The 25,291-nt window shown below is 35.8% G+C and overlaps 1 protein-coding gene and 1 pseudogene across 5 annotated transcripts in view; both read right to left on the bottom strand.

The window, feature by feature from the left end:
- Positions 1 to 25,291, bottom strand: part of COMMD10 (COMM domain containing 10) — a 165,355-nt gene that overhangs the window by 97,839 nt on the left and 42,225 nt on the right. For 2 of the 5 annotated variants that reach the window (XR_004961672.1, XR_004961671.1), the window contains exons 6-9: positions 13,683 to 13,803; positions 13,246 to 13,348; positions 6,468 to 6,836; positions 4,560 to 4,758 (exon numbers count right to left, since the gene is read on the bottom strand). The exons of 2 other annotated variants lie outside the window; for them this stretch is intronic. The gene's annotated coding sequence lies outside the window, so the exon portion shown is untranslated. Of the gene's footprint in view, positions 1 to 2,890; positions 2,913 to 4,559; positions 4,759 to 6,467; positions 6,837 to 13,245; positions 13,349 to 13,682; positions 13,804 to 25,291 lie in introns of those variants that run through there. One more of the 5 variants, XR_004961670.1, reaches the window with a different exon arrangement.
- On the bottom strand, positions 15,686 to 16,290 carry LOC118641981 (annotated as a pseudogene).

Genomic DNA, 25,291 nt, shown 5'->3' with positions numbered 1-25,291 from the left:
GTCCACATGTCATATCCTCATTTCTGACGTTTTTTCATTTTACACAGAAAATCAATTGCTGAAATAATTTTATCTTTAAATCAAGACAGTTATCCTTTGAACACTTCATTACATTGGAGTCAAACAGACCAGTGTTGAAATCTCAGCTCAGTTACTCACTAGCCATATGGTCATGCTCAGCTTCTTCATTTATAGAATGAAGATAATAAAATACTATCTATTTCACAGAGCTACTGTGAAGAATAAATTTGATATTTAAAAAAATTTTTTTAATTTCTTTTCTTTATTGATTTTAGAGAAAGAAGAAGGGAGAGAGAGAGAGATATTGAAACGTCAATGAGAGAGAACATCGACTGGCCACCTCATGCATACCCCACACTGGGGATTTGGCCCACAACCAGGGCATGTGCCCTGATTGGGAATCGAACCAGTGACCTGTTGGTGCATGGGTCGGTGCTGAACCAATGAGCCACACCAGCTGGGCTAAATTCGATATTTTAAGCACTGGTACATACTAAACATTCAGTAGACAGGCAGTTGTTGTCTCTAAAATATAATATTTAGCCCTAATCCAGCAATGGTTATACCACTGGTATTCCAACAGATGTGTCTAACAAAGAATACAAAAAATACTGGTGTAACTCAAAAAAACACAACTGAGTGACCCGTGAATCCATAAAAATTCCAGAAGAAAATGTAGGCAACAAAATTTCGGACATCATACGAAGCAGAATTTTCACTGATACATCACCTAAGGCAACAGAAACAAAGGAAAAAATGAACACATGGGACTACATCAAACTAAAAAGCTTCTGCACAGCAAAAAAAAAAAAACAAAAAAAAAAACAACCATCAAAATAGAAAGGGAACCCACTGTATGGGACAACATCATTGCCAATGATGTATCAGATAAGGGGTTAATCTCCAATATATATAGAGTGCTCATACAACTCAACAAAAGGAAGACAAAGAACCCAATTAAAAAATGGGCAGAGGAGCTGAATAGACACCTCTCCAAACAGGACATACAAATGGCCAAAAGACATATAAAGAAATGCTCAACATCACTAATCATCAGAGAGATCCAAATTAAAACAACAATGAGGTATCACCTCACACCTGTCAGAATGGCCGCCATCAACAAATCATCAAACAACAAGTGTTGGCGAGGGTGTGGAGAAAAGGGGACTCTAATACACTGCTGGTGGGAATGCAGACTGGTGCAGCCACTATGGAAAACAATATGGTGTTACCTCAAAAAATTAAAAATTGAACTTCCATTTGACCCAGTGATCCCGCTTCTAGGAATATACCCTAAGAAGCCTGAAACACCAATCAGGAAGAATATATGTACCCCCATGTTCATAGCTGCACTATTTACAATAGCTAAGATCTGGAAACAGCCCAAGTGTCCATCAGTAGATGAATGGATAAAAAAGCAGTGGTACATATACACAATGGAGTACTATGCAGAGGTAAGAAAGAAAGTTCTCTTTCTTATGATGACATGGAGGGACCTGGAAAGTATTATCCTAAGTGAAATAAGCCAAGCAGAAAAAGACAAATGCCACATGATCTCACTTATATACGGAATATAATGAACATAACAGTCTGAGGAATACGGTAGACCCAGAAACATGGAAGTAGGGCACAGACTGACACCCCTCAGAAGAGGGGGTGGGGGGTGGGGTGGGAAGAGATAAACCACAGAACTTACATGCATGTATGCATGACCAACGGACATGGACAACTAAGCCGGGGACGGGGCGGGGGTGGCGTGGGGAGGGGGGTGCAAAGGAGAAATATCTGTAACAAAAAATTAATAATAATAATAATAATAAAACAAAAAAAACCCACACAATTGATATCTACTACCTCATTCTGAGATTTTTCTATTGGTGGAACTCTAAGTGTAGGCACAAAGAGTTAGGAAACTATCCTCCATGACTTTAATATCACTGTTTTAAATATTAAAGTTATTGAACCTTGTATTCATTCCAAAATCCAATTATTAATAGTCAAAATGTTAAATGTGTTAAAATGCCAAATATAAATTTTCTATTTTCATTAAAACAGACATTTCATTCACCAAAATATTTTCTATACAGCCAGCTCTCTTACCAATAAATGCTTAATTAAAATCATGTATCATTTTCAAATCTTTATAAAGATTAAAATCTATAAAAACATTTTTCCTTTTATAATTTATTCCTAATTTGGGGTTTATTAGTTTTTTTTTTTAATAATTTTTTTTAATTGATTTTAGAGAGAAAGGAAAGGAGAGGGACAGAGATAGAAACACTGATGAGAGAGAACATCGATTGGCTGCCTCCTGCATGCCCCACACTGGAAATTTGGCCCACAATCTGGGCATGTGCCCTGACTGGGAATTAAACTGGTGACCTCTTAGTGCATGGGTTGAAACTCAACCACTGAGCAACACCGGTCGGGCTATTAGTTTTTAAAATCAGAAAGACAGCCCTGGCTGGTTTGGCTCAGTGGTTAGAGCATTGGCCAGCGGTCCAGAGAGATCCAGGTTCGGTTCCCGCTAAGGGCATGTACCTCGGTTGCAGTTTGTCCCCGGCCCTGGTTGGGTCGTGTGGGTGGCAGCCACTTGATGTGTCCCTTTCACGTCGATGTTTCTCTCTCTCTCTCTCTCTCTCTGTTCCTCTCTCTCCCTCCTCTCTCTCTGTTCCTCTCTCTCCCTCCCACTCTATCTGAACAAAAAATGGAAAAAATTGTCCTCGGGTGAGGATAAAAAATAGTAATAATAATAAAATGAAATCAGAAAGACAATACCCTTGTCATCATTGTCACTGTATGAAGAGAATTCTTTAACATTATCGCCAAGGCCAGATGTGCTCAGGGCTCAAAGCTGCTCTTCTACTAGGTCAGGAAGGTCTCAGTCCTGTCTGCTGGTAAAAGTTCCTATGTTTTATTGTTGTTCAACTTGACTATGTAGCTCAGCATTTTAGAACAGTCCATAAGTATGAAATAAAAATACTGCAATAGCCACAGATTCATTCATTACAAATATAGTAACAATTAGAGGCCTACCATGTGCTAGGCACTGTTTTAGGCATCCTTTCTCAGAGAGGGGAACAAAAATTAAACAAATAAACATACTAATATGAAGTATGTTAGAGGATGATACTTTTGTGAAGAAAAATAGAATAAGGAAGAGAAAGAGTCACAGAAGAGATGCTGCAATTATTTGTAATGTATTCAAGGAAAGCTTCTCTCTGACAAGTTATTTCAACAGAGATCTAACAGAGGGGAAAATAGCAATCCGTGTGGATATGAGGGGAGGAAGCATTCTAGAAGAGGATGCAAAGGCCAAGAAGCAGAAGCATATTTGAAGTAGTCCAGGAAAAGCAAGGTGATTTCCATGGTTAGAGAAAGAGTGAGTGGGAATGGGGGTGGGAGAAGGTGAAGGTTGGGGGGTTAGGATGGTGGGGCAGGTAACAGATGAAGTTAACAAGGCAGGACAGGGTTTATATCTCATAGGATCTCATAGGCTATGTTAAGGCCTTTGGATCTTACTTTGAGTTATAAGGGAAGCCCTTAAAGTACACTGGATAGAGAAATAGTATAATCTGAGTTAAGTTTAAAAATTATGATTATTGTGTGAAAAATAAGCTACAAAGAACAAAAGTAGAAGAAGCAGGGAAACTAAAGGCACAGATGACAGATTCATGTCAAATGTAAATGATCAGCCACAGGAGAAATAAAATTTCCTGGACTTAATTAATTAACATGGTGACCTAGACCTTCTATTCCCTGTGACAAGATTGCAAAAGATGTTAGCACCTGTTACACGTCAAACACAACAAATTTGTTTGCCAACAAATTAGTCAGACCTCAGGAAAAAGATAATTATTTGCATAATAAATGACACTTCATTTACAGAAGTCTTTCATAATGTATATTAATCCTTAAAGCTTTAGATATGTTTCCCCAAATCTGTCAGATTCAGGAAAGTCCAAACTACAAAGATAGGAATGAATTATTCCACTTCCAGGAATGTTAGACTAGCACTAACTTCTTCTACTAAGGATTAACTAGAAAAACTTGACAAAAAATAATTAAAAACAAAAATTAAAAAATATATATATTTGTTTGAAGGTACTAGGATCATTTAAGATTTCACAGTCTATGTTAGGTCCTAACAACAAAGTAATGATTTATAGTTCAGGATCTAAGAGCAGCTCTTTGGAGTAAATTCAGCCTTAGGAGGCATTCTTGACTTCCTCCTTAACAAAAGTAGATATTCAAATGGCCAATTTTTTTTAAAGCTAAAGGTAATCCATCTTATTAGCAATTAAGAATATAAATATTCAAACCATAATAAAATACCACTGGACAGTCACCAAAATGACTAAAACTAAAAAGACATTACTAAATTCTGGTCATGACGTGAAACAAGCACAATTTTCATACACTGGTTGTGTGCGTAAAAGGTGCCACTACATTAAAATTATATTTTACATATATATATATAAAACTTTAATAGATGGTAAAAATGACCCTAATTCTTCACCTTTCACTAAAGACATTACCTCTGAAATGACTCAATAGCATCTCCCATCAATAATTAGAATCTGTTTCGCTACTCCTTGAATCTGGCCTGTTCTCTTGACTTACTTTGGCCAACAGAATGTGATGAAAATAGCACGTGTGCCAATTCTGCACCTAGGCCTCAAGAAGCCTGTGTCGTTTCATGCTCTCGCTAAACCAAGTGAACAAGCCAAGGCTGCCCTGCAAAATGATAAGAAATATGAAGCCAGTCACCCCAGTGTCACAGTGAATACAGCCATCAACCTGATGTATGAGATGAGAGACATGTATAGCACAAGATGACAATATGCTATACTACCTAGCTTCCATTAAAACTTTCTCCTTTAAAAAAGGTACCACTATAAAACAAATGTTGAAAAATCATGATTCATAACTCATATTTGTCCACTTCATATTCTAATGCTGCAGGTTTGCAATCTGTAACACAAAGCATAAAAGAGGGCTACAGGTTGATTCAGTTAAGAGAATACTTTTCTTTAAAACTGTAAACTCATTTGCCCTGGACGCTGTGGCTCACTTGGTAAAACATCATCATCCCATGTACCAAAAGATTGCCAGTTCAATTCCTGGTCAGGGTACACACACAGGTTGTGGGCACAATCCCTGGCAGGGGTACGTGTAGAAGGCAACTGATGGATGTTTCTCTCTCACAAAGATGTTTCTCTCTCTCTCTCTCCCTCTCCCTTCTTCTCTCTCTAAGGGTCAATGAAAAAACACATGAATAAAACTATAAACTCATTAAATAACAAAAAAGAAAAAGTTCAGCTTGAATTAGCACATAAGAACTTCAATTAAATTTAGAATGTACCAGTTGGCTGATGTTAGTACTGGATATACTGTAAGACTATTATAAATGAAACTTTAATTTTCCTATGAATCTACAACTGAAATGGGATACAAGTTAGAAGAATTATATTTTGAAAGAACATTACAAATCAAACAAAATGCAACTTTAAAATACAAGCTAAAATGTTGAGATCTGTGGCATATTTAATTCTCCAAATATAGACATAATATTTTTTTATCCCACACACCCCTCTTACAATGTGAATTTAACATTTCTCCTCTAGAGAGGTGGGGTCAATATCCCTCCCCCTTGAACCTGGCAGACCTTTGTGATTGCTTCACGCAACAGAAAACAACAAAAATTACGCTGTGTGACTTCTGAGGCCAGGTCATAAAACTCATGCACTTCTATCTCAGGATGCTCACTCTTAGATTTTAGCTGCCATTGGCATTAGGACTAGGTGGACATTATTAGTTAAAGCCTAAAGGGCATTGAGGATAGTGTTAGTGAAAGTCTAAAAAGCCCAGGAAGGGGCTGTTGTAAGGATTTAAAAGAAAGAAAATGTGATTGGAAGCTGCAGGAAAAGGGATCCTCATTTTATTTTGGAAGGACATTTGGAAAAACTGATACTGGCAGAAAAATTTAAAATAGAAATGTTCCTAATGAAGTCATTGACTGAAAGTGCCACTGGGCTTCTTCTGGCTATATAAGATAACATATGAGAGGAAACAGATGAGCTAAAGAATGAACTGTTAAATCAAATCCCAAGAACCAAGGATTTGCTGGGTTAAACAATAAAACAATGTGAAGTAACCAGCACTCCCGACAACAAAATGATTCTCAAATAATAAAATGGCTGCCAGGTAAAGATAAAACCCAGGGATCTTAAAAACATATGTTAAAACTTTAGAAAGATCTAATACAGAGTTTCATAGAAGTGATCAGATTGACAAAAGGTCTTATAAAATATATTAGTTTTTAACTGCTACATAAGCATTTACCACAAACTTAGTGCCTTAAAACAATATCGAATCATTAGTTCATAGCTCTGCAGGTGGGAAGGCCAGGCAGGCTTGGCTGGCCTCTCTGCTCTGGGACTCACAGGGCTGTAATCAGGTGTCAGTCAGGCTGGGTTCTTCCGTGGAAGCTCTGGGGAAGAGCTGCTTCAAAGCGGTTGGTAGCAGCTTCTAATTCTTGCCGCTGATGGTCTGTTTCCTTGCCATCAACATTGAGCCACTCTCTGTTCCTAGAGGTTGCCCTCATTCTTTCTCAGCAATTTCTCCATCTTCAAACCAGCAACATATGCAGTCCTTTGCACACTTTGAATCTTTAACTTTTTCTTCTGCTACCAGCCAGAGAAAACTTTTTGCTTGTAAAGAACACACCTGATTGAGTCAGGCTCATCTAGATACTCTCCATAGTTTAAGCCAACTGACTTGGGATTTTAATTTTATTTCTTTAAGATAATTATCTGTTTAAACAAAAATAAAGATATTGTGTGGTGTTTATAAAAGATGTAATAAAAATGTATGAAAACAACAGCAAAAGGCCAGAAGGGGAGAAATGGAATATATTATTATAAAGTTCTTATTAGTGCTTGGAACCTGAGACAAAAGGAAAAATGGGTGCCTCTAATTCACATGTTTTATGTAAACCTGAATGGTTAGTATTTTCCAGAACATACATTGAAAACTTAAAACTCACATTTTAAGTTTAAATATTTATAACAACAGAATTTATTATACTTTTACTTTCCTGGCTTTAATAAAAGCAAATTCATCAATAATGTTTTTAAAATCTACCTCTTTGCTTATATTATTTTCAACTGAGGTAAATGCCACATTAAACAATTTCTCTTGACCAAGTGACGACTGTAATTTCAAATTAGCTTCAGTTTACTGAAACTTCTTTCACAAGACACCACTGAGGTATTATCTTTTAAAGTTCTCAAGGTCACTTACACATTTGGATAAAATTGTAGCAAGCAAATTTCATAAACTGCTTTTAGAAGGTCCACACATCATGCTGATTTTACATTGCAATTATTGATACTTCATGCTGGTAAAACTATTACAGATGAAATTTCTACAGGGCTTAGTCTAAATATTTAAGAATCAAGTCATAACTGTTTTTGGCAAGTAGATGTATTTCTTTCTTTTTTTAAATTCTCTTAGCATTTATTCTTTAAAAAGAAATTTTTTTAATTAATTTATTTTTGTTACAGATGTTTCTTTTTCCCCCTAGCAGACACCCTCTACCCTACCCAACCCCTCCCCCCTCCGCCAAGTATTGTTGTCTATGTCCATTGGTTATGCATACATGCATATAAATTCTTTGGTTTATCTCATCCCGGGAGAAGGAGGGGAGCAGTAGATGTATTTCTAAAATTAACTTTAAGGATTAAAAATTTGAAGATACTTTATTTAATTTTTCATATCTTCATTACAAATGTTAAATTAAGATGGCTAAAATCTCCCTAATTTCTATTTTCTATACACTTTTCCCATAATTAAAACTTTTATCTGGTGACTCATACATTTTCAGTTTCTTAACTTTTTAAACTTCATTTCCTTTTTATATTAAATTTATTGAAGTGACTTTGGTTAATAAAACCATACAGGTTTCAAGTGCCCAACTCTGTAGCACAACATCTGCATACTGCATCATGCACTCACCATCCAAAGTCGTCTCTTTCCACCACCATTTATCCCAGCTTTGCGCTCTTCCACCTGACCCAACACTCCTTTCCGCCTGGGAATCACCATAAGGACACGGCCACATGTTGTCTGTGTCTGCTTTTCTTTTTTTGCTTAATCCCTTCACCTTTTTCACCCAGCCCCCGACTCTCCTCCACTTTGACAGTTGTCAGTTGTTCTATCTATGAGTCTGTTTCTATTTTGTCTAGTTTTTGTTTCTAGTTTATTTTGTTCATTATATTACATATATAAATAAAATCATATGGTATTTCTTTCTCTGACTAGTTTATTTCACTTAGTATAATACTCTCCAGGTCCATCCATGCTGTTCCAAATGGTAAGATCTTCTTTTCTATGGCTGAATAGTATTCCATTGTGTATATATACCACAGCTTTATTTATTTATTTATTTATTTATTTATTTATTTATTTTTAATCCTTACCCGAGGACATTTTTGCATTTTTTGTTCAGACAGAGCAGGGGGGAGAGAGAGGAAGAGAGAGAGAGAGAAACATCGATGTGAAGGGACACATCGAGTAGTTGCCACCCGCACGACCAACCAGGGCCGGGGACAAACTGCAACCGAGGCACGTGCCTTTAGCGGGAACCGAACCCGGGTCTCTCTGTACCGCAGACCGACGCTCTAACCGCTGAGCCAAACCGGCCAGGGCCCACAGCTTTTTTTATACACTCATTTACTGATAGGCACTTGGGCTGCTTCCAAATCTTAGCTATTGCAAATAATGTTGCAATGAATATAAGGGTGCATATATTCTTTCAAATTGGTATTTCAGGGTTCTTTGGACATATTCCCAAAGTGGAATTGCTGGGTTATAAAGCAGATCCATATTTAATTTTTGAGGTAACTCCATATTGTTTTCCACAGTGGCTGAACCAGTCTGCACTCCCACCAGCAGTGCACAAGGATTCCCTTTTCTACACTTCCTTGACAACACTTGTTTATTGCTTTATTGATGACAGCCATCTGACAAGTGTAAGGTGATATTTCATTGTGGTTTTAATTTGCATTTCTCTGATGATTAGTGACTTTGAGCATATTTTCATATATCTATTGGCCATCTGTATGCCATCTTTGTAGAAGTGTCTAGACAGGTTTTTCTGGCCATTAAATTCATCTGTTCCAGTGTGTCATTTAAGGTCACTGTTTCCTTGTTGATATTCTGTCTGGAAGATCTATCCACTGATGTCAATGGGGTGTTAAAATTCCCTACTATGATTGTATTACTGTTGATCTCTCCCTTTATATCCACGAAGATTTGCTTTATATACTTAGGTACTTTTATGTTAGGTGCATAAATGTTTACAGGGTTATATCCTCTTATTGGATTGATTCCTTTAGCATTATGTAATGTTCTTATTTGTCTCTGGTTACAGCCTTTGTTTTGAAGTCAATTTTGTGTGATATAAGTATTACTAACCCAGCTTTATGCTTGTTTGTTTCTATTTGGAATATTTTTTCCATCCCTTCATTTTGTTTCTTTTGTTCTGAGGTGAGTCTCTTGTAGATAGCATATATATGGGTCATATTTTCATATTAATTCAGCTATCCTATGTCTTTTGGTTGGAGCATTTTATCTATTTACATTTAAAATTATTGATAGATACATATTTTTTGCCATTTTATTCTTTATACTTATATTCTCTCTAAATCTTTTATATTTCTTTCAATACTGGTTTGGTGGTAACAAGCTCCTTTAGCTTTTTTTTTTTTCCCTTAGTCTAGGAATCTCTTTATTTTGCCTTCATAGCTTTGCTGGGTAAAGTAGTCTTGCTTGTAGATCCTTGCTTTTCATTACTTTGGATATTTCATGCCAATCCCTTTTAGCCTGAAAGTTTCTGTTGCGCAATCAGCTGACAGCCTTATGGAGACTTCCTTGTAGGTAATTACCTTTGTCTTGCTGCTTTTAAGGTTCTCTCTTTATCTTTACCCTTTGCAACTTAATTATGATGTGTCTTGGTGTGGGCCTCTTTGGGTGCATCTTGTTTTGGGACACTCTGTGCTTCCTGGACTTGTTTGTCTTTGTCCTTCCCCAAGTTAAGGAAGTTTTCCACCACTATTTCTTCAAACAGTTCTCAATCCCTTGTTCTCTCTCCTCTTTCTGGTACCTCTATGATGTTTGATGCTGTCCCAATGGTCCGTTAGGCTTTCCTAATTTTTAAAAATTTTTTTTTGTTTTTGTTTCTATGGTTGGGTGTTTTCTGTTATATTGTCCTCTAACTCACTGATTCAATACTCTACTTAATCTAGCCTACTCAACAGGAGTATATTCCTTCTAGTATAGTCATTTCAGATATTATATTCTTAATTTCTGACTGCTTCTTTTTTATTGTTTCTATGTCCTTTTTAATGCTTACTATTATCTTTGCTTAAATTCTAACTGAGATCATCCATTCTATCCCTAAGGTCCTTGAGCATCCTTATAACCATTGTTTTAAACTCTGCATCTGGTATCTTTGGCACAATCTTCCAGATCACCTGAGCTAGGTGCTCCAGGAATATCTCTTGTGTAGATTATGTATGCCCTCCTGTTGTAGTTGAGTCTTGGATGCTGTTGGTGGAGATAATCCTCAGGCTGGCTGACTATAAGGATAGACCTCAAACACCACCTATGAGTCACTGTAAAGGGGCTGCCCACTGAGGTGGAGTGGTTCCCAGCAGTGACTTGTGCCTGTCTGAATCCTTCTTTGGGTGTGCCACTTGTGTGGCTAGTTGGGTAGAGCTTTGGTATGGTCTGAAGCCCACCACTGGTTGAGTTGGTTCTCATCCAATTGGTGGGGTTCCAGTGCAGGTCTAGGTCAGACACTGCATGTAACTATCCTTGGGCTAGTGATCTGGAGCTACATTATTCACTGTTTGTGGCTGTGTCTAATGTGCCTGGGTGTGCATGGGAGAGGCTAAGCTGTATACAAGGGTCAGCTTTCGCCAGCTCTGAGCTGGGGGCAGATCAATAAAAGGTCCATGGCTCCTTGAGGTCCATCTCACCTGAGGTTGCCTAGTTTTTCTCCAGAGCCTTCTGAAGAAAAACTATAGAGTGGTCCCAGGCTGGCCATGACCATAGACCCTTCCACAGGCATGAGCTAGGTAGGGCAGGTCAATGGGGTCAGGAGGATGGGGCTAGTGGGTCTTCTGCTTGGGAACAGCATGGCCATGTACTCAGTGGGGGTAAAGTGGCCCCTACTCCATAACCATACAACTCAGTCTCTGCAAGAATCTCCAACTCTAGCTCCCTTGGCAGGTGTGCACCCCAAGTTCAGGTTGAATGTAGCCAGCTAGCCCCACTAAAGGAGAAAGCTCAGCAAGGCAGAGCCACTGGGACTCAGGAGGACAGATCAAAAGAGTCTCCCACTGGAATTTATGCCAATTGAGCCTGCAGGATGACAGCAAGACTGGCCACTGTTCCAAAGCCACACAGCTCAATCACTGAGTGTCTAGAAAGAGCTTTTCCAGAAAAAGAACGCACTAAAGGTCCCTGTTGAATGCAGCCAACAAACCTTTCTGCAGGACCTAAACTTGGCAGGATGGTGTTACCAAAAGTTGGAGAACCAGGTTAGTGCAGTCCTAGGCTGATGCTGTAAGAATAGGAGTGCTCAACCCTGGGAATATGATGCCTGAGGGCAGTGTAAAATAGGGACTCAGCACAGGGACCTTGGTAGCTGACCCTCCACATCTCTCCTAAGGGCCATGCCACCCAGATCTTCTATTTATGATTCCCATATGCCCTGAGTCATTATCCCTCTACCAGAGCCCCAGATGAGTGTCTGAGAGCAAGATCTTGTGTGTTGACCCTTCAGAGTACCTGAATTTCTAGCAGACTCCCCCCTCTTCCAAGTGGATAGAGTCTCTACTGTTTTTCACCACCAGATGCTATGCAGGCTCCTCTTCCAGGCTCTGGTGCTCTGAGTTGGTGATCCCAGTGTGGGGGTGAGGATTATAAAAATGATTTCCTATCATTAATGTTCCAACAGAAAATGCTGACAAATTCAGTCTTTTACTATTTGTGTTCGAGTGTGCCATTTCCTCAAAAATGTTGACAGTCCCTTTTCTTTGATTTTATATTTCTAAATATAAAAACTTTTCTTTAAATGTTCAAAATATTAAATATATTCTAGTGCCCCTAAAACTGACATAATCTCTAAAGATGTTGTTGAATGACTAGCTCAAAGTCATTCAAAAAGTAACAAAATTGCATCTAGCTTTCTCTCTGAATATTTATTTAGTATTCTCTTCTGATTCAAGTTCAAATGCTTGAGGAAAAGATCACTAGCACCAAAGAACAAAATTCAGTAAAGTCTTTTGACAGACCCAATCTTTCCCTAAATATTTTCTTCCAATTACTGTCAAATAGCAATGTATCATAAAGATATTAGAGAAACTATAAAAAAAAGAAGGAATTGTCCTCTTTCTGCCTTTTATGTTTATAGCTAATTTTACTTTTTGCAAAACTCAATAATGACCTTATAAAGAGCTGGGCATTTCCATTATCCTGCCCTAACCTGGAAAGACCTCTTTAAGAAGATATCAATAAACTAAAACTATGCTATAATAGACACTTTTACATTTCCTGTCATATTTAATTCTCAGAAAAACCTTGTGACATAGCTATTATTGTCCAAATTTCTAGATCAGAATTTGAGCCCCAGTCAGATAAGTAATCTGCTTGAGCTCCTTCCTAAGAGGCAAACAGTATGATTTCAAGGTCTGTGTTGTTTTTACTACATAATGCCACACTTAAAGTCATTCATCTTATTCTCTATTATCTGTCAAAATTTTATACAAGTTATTTTTTAGCTGGATAATAGAAATCACTTAACTCCATCCCTTATTTTGTACATGAAAGCACCAAGATCTGAGACGTGAAATGCTTTGTCCCAGGATACCCAACTATTTAGTTACAAAGGCTAAGCCCTTTTTACACAACATTAATATGGGGAAGAAAAAAAAAGAAAAGAAAGGAAACCATGGTAATCTCCAGCCAGATCTTTTAAAATATAATACATTAAATGTTATAGTTGTTCTCAAAAATGTTAGGTCCTTAATTTGTTAGGATAACTGACTTTTATAACTTCTTATATTAATTAATGGGATATGTTTTAAAGGCCCACAATGGAGAAAAATTAATAGATAATTAATTATGCTAATATAAATAAATGTAAACTCCTACCGTGTAAAACAGTGTAAGCAGAGTCAACAAAAGTGAAACCATGGGAGATGGTCATATCTGAATCTAAATGCAATTAAAATAAGCTGACTGGTAGCAACAAAACCTGGCTCAAGATATTTGGAGAAAAACAGAAAATCATATTAAGATTAGAATTCTTCAAATTGGCACTAAGTAGGTCGATATACTCACATTCTTCCTTGTCAATTAATGCCTAATACCACCATTAGTCTCTTTTCTTCTTCTTTTTTTTTTTTTTAACTAGGACACATAAAAATTTGTTTATCTGCAAGAATTTTACAAAAATATATTTAACAAATACAGAATGCCAATGAGTTTATATTTAAGAAACTTTCCTTTCTCTTAACAGGCTTGAATCCTATAAATCAGTGGGAGATTAGTAATAGGCAAGAAAAATAATGTGGATGAAATGAACTTACTTAGAAATGTTATGCTGGGATACAATATGGTATTTTCCAAAGGGATTTCTTCTCCCTTCCAGAATAGTCTAGTCTGCATGAAATGATCACCTTCTGCACTGTTAAACCCTAAAACCCATCTCTGCATGAGATTGTACAGTGTGAGGAAAAAAAAAAAAAAAAGCCATCACTCTTTTAACATTAATGTGCAAAAATTAAAATAAAAAGTTTTGTGGAAAAGGCTGACAGGAATGAGGATTTTCTCACATAGAGAAAACTATGTGGGACTAGACCAGACTAATAAAGTACCTTTGAATGCAGATTTGGGTCAACTTGTTATATAAACGGTTTAATGTATGTTAATGAATTATAAATTAAAACTTAACTATCTGAAAGAATTTTTTTTTTATCCTCACCGAGGACATTTTTCCATTTTTTGTTCAGACAGAGTGGGAGGGAGAGAGAGGAAGAGAGGGAGAGAGAGAGAGAGAGAAAAATGTAGATGTGAAAGGCTCAACATATCGAGCCCGTAGCAAGAACCAAACCCGGGTCTCTCTGGACTGCAGGCCAACGCTCTAACCGCTGAGCCAAACTGGCCAGGGCTGAAAGAATTTTCATAAAAGAGCTTCAGAAATCACTGGAAACTACTAGTAAACCAAAGTTCCCCCAAAAGAATGTTGGAGGTGAAAGGCTCTCTCAGAAAGCAGGTTAAGTTCGCCCTCTGTCAACCCACACAATCAACTGGTGGACACGTCCTGGTCAGGAAATATTTATCCTTTTATGCAGGTCACTACTGTTAACTTTTGAGATCACTAACAATATGATGCCAAGTACAAATTTCAAGCACTAAACTCAATATCACATCAGCAATTAAACAATAGGAGAGAGAGAATCAGGTTAAAGAATACTTTAAAATTTGTACTTCTTTCCTTTTCTGAGTAAATTATGTTTCCTAAGACTAGCTCACATCCTAGCACTGACAGAAACTGATGATATTTTTACCCTAGATTGTGGTCAACCAACAAGGCAACTTGAGGATAGGTGACTGACTGGGGACTCAAGTTCCCCTAGACACTGCTTGGCTGCCCCAAGGGTTTAAGAGGTCAACCAATATCTCAGCTGATCTGTTACCTACTTACACTTCAGTTAAGTGTAAAATCCAGTCCAGACTCCATTCTCCCACCTGAAATTCTCTGATTCTGCAGTCCCCTGAAATTCTCTGATTCTGCCATCCTATAAGCACCTCAACATTTAGCCCCACAAGAAAAGAACAAGAACAATTCTCAGTCCAATCTTCTATCAAGGTCATTCCCTCACTCCTCACACCTGGGAAACTGAAATAAATGACTTACCCTCAGAACAGTTTCATAGCCATCAAAACAAAATGTTTAAGAGCAAGATAACACTATATAGATCGTAAGAATAGGGTTTACTGAACTAGCCATGAACCTCACTGAAGACAGATGGCAAAGTACTCACTGTGAAAGCTTGTTGGCTACTTTATTAAATTGTACATAATTTTCAGCCCTTCTAGAACAATTACAAAAAGTGACTCATTGCTTATTAATTTCAAGGGTCTGATGAGACAAAGCATAAAAGTACATAAAAATAATACCTGGCACATAGTAAGTGGTCAATAAATGTTATCTATTATCATCTTCTTCATTGCCTGAATGTAATAGTATCAGATACAGTGGTTACTATTTGTACACTGCAGCTATGGAGACACTCAGCTTTGATAAGCTCCACCTATCCAGCCTGACTAGAATTCAGGAAGAGAAGGTGGCAGCACTTACAGAAGGACAAAGAGGCTATCAACCACCTACAAATTTTATATAATACTATCAAGGACTTAGATGTCCCCTCAGCCTCCAAATGGGTCCTGACCCATATTCATTGATAAAGGCAATTTATAGGTTTACTTTTTTTTTTTTAAATCAATATGAGGCTTTTATTGCATCTTTACAATATTGCAAATAAGTGTGAAAATCACTCGGCATCTTGGTGTTTGTATAGCTGGACAACTTAGATTTTATTCATTAGCCTGCTGAACTGTTCCTTTTTCAGAAACATAGATACCATCCAAAAATTTTCTGATATCCTTGTTTTTAACTTTCGTGGCTTGCTGAATCAAAGCAGCTGAATTTGATACAAGTTCAATGTCATTTCCTTCAAGAATCCACTCATCTTTCTCTGCTTGAGATACTGAACAAGCAACACCTGACCTCATCCAAACTCTGCGGATGTATTCTTCACCCAAGAAATTTCTGATTTCAACAAGAGAAACCATTCTCCTGAATATCGATGTTGATGGGGAAGTGAGCATACACAGACCTCATCTTGTAACGGAAGCCCAGTGTAACTCCCTTGATCGTGTTCTGCACATGACTGCAGAGAGTGCGAACGGTGGCCAGTCCCTTTCTATTTCCCCACCATCTGTCAACCCAGAGCCTCTTCTTTTTTTTCCCAAGGAGACTGAGTTCCACATCGATGTGGTTGAAATCCCTCCACAGTGTGCCTCTGGGGCCCTTCATAATAACTGTGCGTCCCTTCAGAGTGATGTCGACATGTTTGGGATGTCGACGGTCTGATTGCTGAGAGTGGTCTTCATCCTCGCAATAGGTGCGGCAAAGAGTATAGGTTTACTTCTTAACATAAACAAAATGTTATGAGAAATATGCATCTTTTTTAGGAATTACTATGAATTAGGCCCATTTTTAATTGTATTTTTAGACTTTTCTGTATCTTAACCTATATAATGTCTCCCCATCCCCACAGATGACCACTCATAAGAAACAGGCAGCCAAAATATATAGGATTAGGTAGTACTTTATTCATAAAGGGCAAGTGCATAATCAAAGTGAAGGATAAACACACTTTATGGGACACCAGTCTTATTATTGAATAGTCGTTATCATGCCAACCTAAAATACTGGAGAAGGTGACTCTTATGTAACTTTGTATAAATGAATATACAATATCCATTCTCAAAGCCAAGAAATCTATCAATTCTTTCACTTACCTATATAGAGCAAAAAGGCTTCTTAAATTGAAATCATACCACTATAGGTACATGCTTACAATTTTCATATTTTCTTGTACTTTAGCATCAAAATAATCAGTTGAAAAGTAGAGAAAATAACCAAATTAAAATGGGGATGAAAATCTGAGCATCATTTACATGAGGCAGAAGAACTTTCGGTTTCTCATTTTTTTTTTTTTAACTAGCAATATATTTTTATTAGACTCTTATTATTTATTCTCTTATTATAGCATTAACAATTAAATAATACCATCTTCCTTGTCTCTTACCAAAAAGGGTGATTACGGTATGCCTGCCTCAAAGGATTCAATATTTGTAGAGTTTTAGGCCCTAAAGATGAAAGCTATATACTAAATATTATAATTGAGAATAATGATACAAATGAAAGGTAGTTTAGGATAACAGAAAATTACATTTATAATTGGCACACTGCCACACTACCCCTGTGGATTGGTTCTTTCAGAGCACATACTCTACAAAAGTTCACTATGAGTGAAAAACACATCCCACAGGGAGTTCAAGTAGCCTACAATCCAATACTAGTAATTAAGGATGTGGTATTCTCCCTCTATATTCATTTGAGAATCATTTCTACTAATTAAGAGAAAAAGAACAATGATTTGTTTAAAATGATAGCTAAGACCATTCAATCTCAACTCTAATAACCTGGTTACAAAATAGAATACTATAACACTAAACAAAATTTTTTATAAAGAGCAAACTATTTTACAAGCCACCAAGTCAGTATTCAACTACTTTCCAAGATAATATAGTCCTAAAAAGACCTTCTTGAGCAATGTTCCTAATACAATGTTAAATTAAAGCATTACAAATTCAAATTCAATAAACATTAAATACCTACTATGTGAGAGTCATTATAATAAGCATTTTAAGGACTTTATATCATTTAATTATATCTATAACCCTAGGAAGTGGATATCACTAGCCATTTTATCAAATAGGAAATTTTCCACAGAAAGATTCAGATTCTTGACCACAGTCTAAGAATTTAAAATCAGTATTCTTACTTTAACCCCAATGTTCGCTCCATAGTGTCAAATTAAGGTCTCACTGACTATGTTAATAATCAACTAACAAATCCTTTAACCTCACTGGGCCTGAATTTTCTCTTCACTAAACTTAGAGGGTTGAAACAGAGGGGTGCATATATTCTTTCAAATTAGTGTTGCGGGTTCATATAGTCCCAGAAGTAGAATCGCTGGGTCATCAGGCAGTTCTGTTTTTAATCTTATGAGGTAACTCCATACCGTTTTCCACAGTGGCTGCACCCAACCTGCATTCCCACCAATAGTGCACAAGGGTTCCTTTTTCTCCACAACCAGGCCAACACTTGTTTGTTTCTTGATTTGATGATTGCCATTCTGACAGGTGTGAGGTGATATCTCATTGTGATTTTAATTCGCATTTCTGATGATTTGTGACATTAAGCATCTTTTCTCATATGTCTATTGGACACTGGCATATCCTCTTGGAGAAATGTTTGTTCATGTCCTTTACCCATTTTTTAATCGAATTGTTTGTCTTTTTGGTGTTTAGTTGTATACTTTTTTAAATAAATTTTGGACATTAACCTGTTATTGATGTATCATTGGTGAGTATGTTCTCTCATTCAATGGATTGTCTTTTCATTTTGTTGATGGTTTCCTTTGCTGTGCAAAAACATTTTAGTTTGATTTTAGTCCCATTTGTTTATTTTTTTTCTTTTGTTACCCTTGCCCAAGGAGACATATCAGATATAACACTGCTATGAGAAATGTCCAAGATTTTACTGCCTATGTTTTCTTCTAGAATTTTTTGGCATCAAGTCTACCATTTAAGTCTTTTTTTTTTTCAATTTTTTTTTCTTTATTGATTTTAGAGAGACAGGAAGGGAGAGAGAGGTAGAGATAGAAACATCGATGAGAGAGAACATCGACTGGCCACCTCCTGCATGTGCCCTGACCAGTAATCAAACCGATGACCTCTTGGTGCAAGGGTCGATGCTCAAGCACTGAGCCACACCAGCAAGGCTACCATTTAAGTCATTAATCCATTTTGAGTTTATTCTTCTGTATGGTCCAGGAAGGTGGTCTGGTTTCATTGCTTTGCATGTATCTGTCCAATTTTCCCAACATCATTTATTGAATAGATTATCTTTACCCCACTGTATGTTCTTGCCTCCTTTGCCAAATATTAATTGAGCATAAAGGTGAGGGTTTGTTTCTGGCCTCTCTATTCTGTTCCATTGAGCTTTATGTCTATTTTTACTCCAGTACTGTGCAGTTTTGATTACTATGTCCTTGTTCTACAGTTTGATATCATTCAGTGTAACTCCTCTAACTTGTTCTTCCTTCTCAAGATTGCTGTGGCTATTCTGGATCTTTTGTGGTTTCATATAAATTTTTGAAATATTTGTTATAGTTCTGTGAAATATACCATTGGTATCTGGAATAGAAATTGTGCTGAATCTAGAGATTGCTTTGGGTAGTATGGACATTTTAACAGTGTTAATTCTTCCTATCCATGAACATAGTATACGCTTCCACTTATTTGTATCTTCTTCAATTTCTTTCTTCAGTGTCTTATAATTTTCTGAGTACAGGCTTTTTATATCATTTGGTTAAATTTATTCCTAGGTATTTTTTATTGAAGTTATCATAAATGGGGTTGCTTTCTTAGCTTCCCTTTTTGATAGTTCATTATTGGTGTATAAAAATGTAACTGATTTCTCAATATTTATTTTGTATCCTACTACTTTACTGAATTTATTTATCAATTTTAATAGTTATTTTATAAAATCTTTAGGGTTTTCTATATACAGTATCATGTCATCTGCAGCAAAACAATTTTTCAAAACTTAAAATTTGACATTTTAAAAGTTATTTACAGTTTGTTATTTCATTAACTTAGGGATCAAAATTTTTGAAACAATAAGTTATCAGGGTTTGTAAAAATTAAATTATATTAGTTCTATCTTTTTGCTAGTAGCAAGGGGTGGGATAAATGGTAAAATAAATAACATTGCTTCACTAACCCTATATCTACCCCTCTGTTCATCTGTGACCCTGGTTATGATATGTTCTTTCTGTCTAAGGATATCACTTTCCATTATATGATAATGTGACTAAAATACACTATTCTCTGTGTACTAATTGAATAGCTACCTTCAGCTCAAACATATATCTAGATACAGACCAAAAGCACAGAACTGATGCTACTGAGCTGATGCTAAATACAAACAAGAAAATAGCTAAATAAAACTCACAACCCTTAGGCATCTTAGGATGGCCACAATTCCAACTAAGAAGTCAGGTGATGCAAGATTTGAAGATCTGATTAAATCCTTAAAACACTCTATATAGAGACATTACATTTTTTAAAAAGATTACAATTTTCAGTCATTAATAGTAAAGACAGTTGAAAGGTTCAAAAAAAAAAAAAAAAGAAAAGAAAAAGAAAACCAAAACCACACAACATAAAGAAAAGATTTTTTGTGTGAACTTGTTAGAAAAATATTCACTTTTCCCAATACCATAAAAGCAGCCAATGGTGCCCAATAATTTGTTCTAAGAGGAGAAATATACAGTAAAAGCTATTCCTCCTTTTCATAGAACTTTAATTTCCTCAAAATGATTTTCATATAAAAAAATGTGAAATAAACATAATTTGCAGAATCCATTAAAGCTATAGTTAAGCATTCATATGGTGCCTAACACTAAATATGCTCAAAATCTCATTTAAACTAGGCCAGGAAAGAAAAGTGTTTGTCAACTCCCTTTGGATAAATTTTTAGGACTGAGTTCAATATTGAACAATAAAATTTACTCAAGAGAAAACTTAATCTAGCCATCTTTACTTTGTCTTGAATCTAAAACTTATAATACCACGCCCAAATCAGAATATTAGCTTCAGAAAACTAGTTCAGAAAATTATCAGTGATGTTCAAAGTTGATACATTCAAATGAGAAAAAACATTCACATTTTAACTGGTTTCTGGCTATAGTATCATTGGTATTTTCTAGAAGATGCTGGGTTTATTATCAACCAAGGAAGGAACAGATCAAGGAGCAGCCACTGGCCATACATTGAGAACTCCTAGGATATGGAGTAAATCTCATATATCTAGGCTACTTAAATTTCCAATTTGATGAAAAGTTCAAAACATGCCAGGTATCAGGTTTTACTTGTATCAACTTCTCAATCCTAAAGGACATACTATACACATGTACACAGAGGTCTGAAGACTCAAAAAATCCTTGAGTGATCCTGGAACTAATGTATCTATCTGAAGCTCCACTGTGCCACACAATGCTTGAGGGATGTTGTGGCTAGTCCAGTTCTATCTCCAGTCAGTTTCTCACTCTCTATCACACCCCCACTCCCAAAACACACATCTTCACTTTTCACATGAGCTGACTTAGAATCCATGATCAATCACTCTCTTGTGTACCTAGCCAATCCTTTGTTCCTTTCACCCTTCATCTGATATATCTGGCAAAGATGAAACCCTCATTAAACCCAATTATTCACCTACTCCACATCTGCATTAGAGCAACTAAAAATAAGTGAAGAAAAATGTACAACTTTCCAACATCCCTCATTTCACATTCATGGTCACAAATCTGAAATGGGTAATCATCACTGGTCAGTAACAGTGAAATATCCTAAAATACCTAGCTTGTTCATCTTCCCAATATTCAAAGTAATTATTTTGTACTTTCTCCTCTGTTCTCAATCCCCCTAGACCTACCCACTTCCCCAACTGACTGCACTGAGAAAATAAAAACAATTAGACACAACAATCTCTTCCCACTACCAAAACTACCGACCTAACCCATATTCTTCCTGTTTTTCCTATTAAAACAAATATGTTCCCACTCCCATCAAAGCCTAACCCCTCTATTTGTGCTCTGGATCTCATTATCTTCTCACTTTCTCAAGAAACGTATATCCCTCTCTGTACTGCATCATCAATTTCTCCCCTGGTGGATCTGTGGTTTCAGCATACAAACCTCCTCTAACACCTCCAGTCACTGAAGTCACATTCTGCTACATGACTATCCTATTTCTTTTCTTCTTGAAAGAGTTGACTATACGGTTGCTTTACTTTCTTTCCTCATATTCTTTAATCAGTCAGGTTTCTTCTTCCACTCCATTATAACTTAAGTTAAGGTCATTAGAGAAGTCCATCAACCGAATCCAACAGTCACACGTCTGTTCTCTTTCCTGACCCCTCAACAGCATTCAGTACTGCTTTCCATCTTAAAACATCTCCTTCTCCTGCCCCACACAGTGATTACCAATGACCTTCATACCACAAAATTCATTTTTTTTTTGGTATGTGCCCTTAGCGGGAACCGAACCCGGGACTCTCTGGTCCACAGGCCGATGCTCCAAACACTGAGCCAAATTGGCCAGGGCCCACTAAATTCATTTTATTACCACTATAAAGTCAGATGAACCTGGGTTCAAATCTTGACTCAATCATTTTCTAGTATCCAATTTAGGAAAAGATATTTAACCACTGAGCCTCTGCACCTTGATCTACAAACTAGGGGATATATCAGTACCTAATTCATAGCTGTGAGAGTCAAATTAGTATCTCCCCACACCCTTTTACTTAGCAGCATGTGACAATCTGTCCTCCAAGAAATACTCTTTTCCTTGGTCTCAGGCTACTCCTTCCCATCATTGTCATAAGCTGCTCCAACTCCATTTTTCTTTTAAATTTAGTTCATTTAGGTTCTATACTCTCTCCCTACATGACTGATCTCTTCCATTCTCATGACTAACATTTTAATCTAACCTTCAAGAATATCTAAATCTCAATTTTTAATCTTTAATTTTCTCCCAAGCCCCAGACTGCCAACCACACAATCTTCACCTGGATATATATCTCAGCTATCTCATACTCAACATACTCAAAAAATAAGTCTCTATACTTTTTCATTTGCTCTTTCCTCCACCTAAAACTCCTCTGCCCCTCACAGTCTGATTACTTGCTGTCATATTTTTGTAGTTTCATGTATTTCCTCTTTCATAACAGTCTCTAAGCTTATATTTATTGACATAATACACAGGGGTGAGCAAAAGTAGGTTTATAGTTGTTTGTGCGGAAAACAATACAATAATTAATAATTAATAATACAAGAATAAATTGTTTTGCATGCTCATAACTGTAAACCTACTTTTGCCAACCCCTGTGTGTATTCCCTGCTAGTACGTATGCTCCTTGGTGAAAAATAAAATCTGCCTATTTCACTAACCCCAGTGTAGTACTTCATGTATAATTAATGATTAATAAATATTTTTGAATTGCATTCAAGCTATCTAAAATATTACTGCTTACTTATTTAACTTATTAGCATTTTATTTGTTCAGATGTCTAATTCATTAACACCTTTATTTCAAAATACTTAAACCACACAATTACATTATTATCATTTCTAAGCCACAAAATACAGCAAACAAAATTTAAAGGTACTTCTGAAAATACTGTTATATTTCAAGAATTCTACAATTATTAATTGCCCCTGAATTACAAAAATTAAAAATGTTCAGAAGCTAAGAAAGAGAGGGTGATATTATTTATTTCCCTATTTCGGCATTCCACAAAAAAAATTTAAAAGAATTTTAGCAAAAAGATTATTTTTAAATTCCAAAATGCATAAATCTTCTGGAGCAATTGCAAAAAGAATTTCCTCCTCGGAGACTCTTTTATCATTTTCTCCACATGAATATTAAATTCTATCACATTCTAATTGTGTATTAATATTTTGTTTGTTTTTATTAATCAAAATTAAACAGTGTTTAATGCAATATTTTTGCTAGCTTATAGAGTCTTATCAGAGATCAATGCAGACTTTCTGTTAGGCAGACTTAAATATGGAAAAAAGTTTACCTACATATACTCACACACATACAAGGGGGTTCATTTTGTGATATTAAGAAACTGTAAAATATTATTTAAATACTTCAGTATACTTGAATACATTAGATCTTTTAGAAAGTCATATTGATCACAAATCTAAAAAAAAAAACACTACATTGAGGAAAGACATTTTTATATTGTTCTTATTTAGAAAACATGACACCTTGAGGGACACTATGATAGAAAAATAGATCACAATGAAAAAGAATACAAAACAAAATTAAGAATCAATCTGTCAAGACTTAGGCATATTTAAATATATCTGATTCCAAAGAACATGGCTTTGTTTTCAAAGTATCTGGGTACTATCTTACAAATACGGGCTGTTTCTATTTTTTCTAACTGCTAGAATAGTTTATCAGATTGCTTCTGCATGTTCTGTAATATAGTAAATACATTTAACAAAAGCTTGTTTAATTTGTACACTAATAGAATAAAAATACATAAAAGGACTCTATAATATTACAAACGTACCTGATCTTTTCACTGGTCTAAAATTATTCAAATGAATTAACTAGTTACTAAAGAATCTATTTTTTAAATGTTTTTATTGATCTTTTTGTAGTTGTTTTTTAGAGAGAGAAGGGGAAGGGAATGGTAAAAACATTAATAAAAGAGAAACATCCATCTCCTACACGTCCCCTACTGGGGATAGAGCCTGCAACCCAGGCATGTGCCTTGACCTGGAATCAAACTGGTGAACTTTTGATGCACAGGACAATGCTCAACACTGCACCACACCGGCATGGCCAAAGAACCTATTTTTAAGATATTAATGTTACACCTTTCTCCAGAGGCTCTTAAATCCTTTGAAATGTCACGTTACCTTTGAATTTCTCTGTGTGTTCCCAAACTGACTGGAAAGCCATTTATCATATTATATACCCTTACACCCTTTCACCCAATAATTATAATCCTGGGGAATAACCTACATACCAATAAGATTTCATTCATTCATTCATTCATCATTCAATAAACACTTACTAAGCACCTGATGTATACAAAGATGTTTATTACAATGTAGTAAAAAATACTGAAAACATTATTTTATAATAGAGAAATTGGTAAAAAAAAAAAAATTATAGTATGTCACAGCCAAAATATGATGCAGTCATTTAAAATATATTAGTAACCAGTTTGAAGTACAAAAAAAGTTTGTTACAGAGTTAAGTAAAAAAGGCCAAATATAAAATCAAAGAAGTCAAAAGAAAGTATATATGGAATAAACACTAAAAAAATAGATACAAGAGATTGGCTGCATCTTGTTAGTAAATCTGAGTTTTTTTTCCATATTTATATAATTTTTAGGTTTCCAATAATAAATATATGAAACTCAAGTAATAAAAAATAAACTACATTTTTAAAAAAGATGGTCCATATTCATTAATAGTTTCATTTGAAAAGAAAAATCACTAACCTTTCTTAAAATTTTTCTGAACCCTGAAAAACCAGCCCAAATGTACAAATGAAAGTATCCTAACACAGAAGTGCTATAGACAAAGCTTATTTCATAAAATTTCTGATCAAATTCAGTGAGTAAAAAGCCTAAGACTTTATAGAATGTGTCTTCAGATCACAAGATAGCATATTGTAGAAAAAGGAATAATTGCTATTTATCAAAACAGAAAACATTCTGATTGATGAATCAGATTATCT

The sequence above is a fragment of the Molossus molossus genome, unplaced genomic scaffold (genome assembly GCF_014108415.1).
Source record: "Molossus molossus isolate mMolMol1 unplaced genomic scaffold, mMolMol1.p scaffold_m16_p_3, whole genome shotgun sequence".
NCBI lineage: Eukaryota > Metazoa > Chordata > Mammalia > Chiroptera > Molossidae > Molossus > Molossus molossus.
Note: the sequence above shows the minus strand (reverse complement) of the source record. Positions and strands in the feature narration are given on the sequence as shown.